Source organism: Arachis duranensis, chromosome 3 (assembly GCF_000817695.3).
Source record: "Arachis duranensis cultivar V14167 chromosome 3, aradu.V14167.gnm2.J7QH, whole genome shotgun sequence".
Taxonomy (NCBI): domain Eukaryota; kingdom Viridiplantae; phylum Streptophyta; class Magnoliopsida; order Fabales; family Fabaceae; genus Arachis; species Arachis duranensis.
In genome coordinates, this window is record NC_029774.3 from 18,716,574 (window position 1) to 18,719,556 (window position 2,983).

The 2,983-nt window shown below is 26.0% G+C and overlaps 1 long non-coding RNA gene across 1 annotated transcript; it reads right to left on the minus strand.

Annotated features, from left to right (window-relative positions):
- Positions 1-2,266: 2,266 nt before the first annotated feature.
- LOC127745817 (uncharacterized) lies at positions 2,267-2,775 on the minus strand. The gene is made up of 2 exons (XR_008007410.1): positions 2,675-2,775; positions 2,267-2,538 (listed from the first exon to the last, which is right to left on the minus strand). It is a non-coding gene; the product is annotated as an uncharacterized LOC127745817 (long non-coding RNA).
- Positions 2,776-2,983: the final 208 nt, after the last annotated feature.

The window sequence follows — 2,983 nt, forward strand, 5'->3', positions numbered from 1 at the left end:
TTGGTTTATATGTTTTGCTTAGATACTTTTATCTCCATTGAATAATACAAACTGTGATGACTCCTCTTATGGGAGATTTTGGAGAATATGTTTTATGTATTTGTGTCCCTTTGGGTTTCCTTTGGGGTCTTCATTATTTTATCATATGTATATATTGCTATGCTCGGACCGGTTATCTTCGCAGCCGGATTTTGAGTCTCGATATTCCTATTTTTGACACTCAGTTGTATATATATAATCTCGCATTGGTTATCCTTGTTCGTTACGTTATAGATCGGAGTGTTGCGCTTTTGAGTTGCGATTTTTGTTTACCCATTTTTCTACAAAGGCTCCTAGTTATAATCAATCATTCATACTACTATACGTACTAAATTTTTATTTTTGAGGTCGTAATACCTTGCCATCTCTAAATTATGACTTAAGCATAAGACTCTGTATGGTAGGGTGTTACATGTCATAAGATTTTGTACTTCTTTAAAAGAAAAGACAATAAAAATTATATGTTCCTTTCACAAAATACGCTGCAAAAGAAAAAGAAAAGAAATGTTCTAAGTTCATTTTTCTTTGACTGCGACTATAAAAATGTGTACAAAAAAAAAACATTAATAACAAAATCTGTTAAAAATATTGAGTTATATTTTCAAAACTCATCATCACATCTTGCCTTAGGCATGTTATTGATTTTAACCATATAATTTTGATTTTGTTAGGTAATCTTATCTAATTGATACCCAAAAATAATTAATTTTAAACATGGACAGGCAGACAACCTATTCTATCACGCAACCATTGAATTGATACTAACTTATCAGTCATCAAATTATTTTGTTTTGTAGAATAACCATTCTCGATTGGTACCATACTTATTTTTTATATGGGACAATCATATCCAACTGGTACCCGTAAATAGTCTATTCTATCAGGTACCCATAATCGACTGGTACCCATCTTGTTTTTCAATTCTTTATGGGCAACCAAACCCAACTAGTACCGTCTTATTTGTTCAATTTCTTGTGGACAACCATACCCAATTGGTACACATCTTTTTTTTCTTCCCTTGTGGAGTGACCATATCCAATTGGTATCTACTGTCGTTTTGGGACGACTGAATTCAAACAATACCTATTATTTTTTTATTCGAAAGTTATCTTGCTACTACCCATCTTACTTAACAGTTTTTATCACATCACGTTTTATCTTCATTATGAGGCAACTATATTTAGAAAGTACTATTACGTGGGGCAATCGCATTAAATCGATACCTATTGCATTTTATTATCTAATCATATATATTAATTTTATATATCATGGGATATCTGTACCGATTTAGTACCCATTATATGTCACTTTTAAACATTTTCAGTCATCTATTATATATTTATATTTCTTTCAAACTGCACTAGGACAGTACCAATCATGTATTACTCAATACGTTCTTCAAGAACAAATTTAGATAAACTTCGTTGCCTTTTTATTTTTTATAAATAAAAATGTAAAAGAGGAAATCTATTAAAACTTAAAATGGTCCGGATAATTACATATTATTATTATTATTATTATTATTATTATTATTATTATTATTATCTCAAAAAATAAAAAATCATAAAAATCACAAAAGATACTTATATTATTTATCGAAAAGATAATAATAACAAAAGAAAAGATATTCACTTATCTAAAAATATCCTTAAAATTTTGCCTCTATTTGCTATTACAATGTTGTGTGTGTTAGAAGATGTGTTTCTTTTTTCTTTATTCTATAACAAGTGTTCTTAATATTTTGTATCCTTGTCTTTTTTATTTACAAAAATATATAAAATATAAAATTTTACAAAAATACAAATTCTTTCACATTTTAATTGCTGACGGATAAGTTTAAAATTAAAATTAAAGTCTAGAGTTTAGTATAGTGCTTAAAATTCAATTTTGGAGACCAATAGATTATAATATAATACAATTAAAACTTATGACTATTTTAGTGTATAGATTCAATTTTAGAGATTATCTTAAGAATTTAAAAATTAAATTAATTATCAAATATAAATTCACTCAAATAACTAAATAGAGTATTATCTTATTTATTTTATTCAAGTAATTTTTTACTCAAATTATATTCTGTCTTTCCATTTAATAAAATCTCTAATAAAAAGTGAACTAATTATTTTAGATAAAGTTAAATTTAAAAATAAAAATTTATTTTGGACAAAAAGAATAATAAAATTTAATTTTATAATAATTAATCACATATCATATTAAAGCAAAAAACTTTAATAATTTTTTATTTTATTGATCCTCCACTTGTTTATTTTTATCAGGAAGTACATAAAAAGATGTGTTCATTCAAAATACATGTATATGAACCAACATAAGGGGAAGAGCAGTGGAGTTAACCATCACTATGGCAGCAGCAACCACTTTTGGGATTACAGTCCCAACGTTGATAGTGATTAAGTATGATGCATACAACGCGACAAAATCCAGTATCACATGATATTCCTGGATCGCAAATTTCCAACTTCCTATTGACACTGCTTGCGTCTGCAATAATTAACAAAATTGATAGATTAATATAACATTTTAATATATTTATTATATTCATTTAGTTAAGTATTTATGTATTTGTATTTACTTATTATAAAATGAATTATAAAAAAAGTAAAATAAATTTCGTCACCTGAAATAAAAAATAAAGCCACGAAAAGAATACAAAAGAAAAACTTTGACGCACTATTAGTAGCCATTTTGTCACAATCAAATTATATTTTGTTGTTTTCTTGAAAGAATATGAATAATCAAGTCTACTGATCAGTCTATTTATAGGCTTTTGGAAAAAAATTAAACCCAATATAATATTGTTATTATAATGACAATAATAAATTAGATTTTGCTAAGATAATTAAATGCCGCTATCTCACATTATTATTGGTAGAAATTTCTTACTTAATATGTATAAAATAAAATTAATCATTCTTATTTTTGAAAA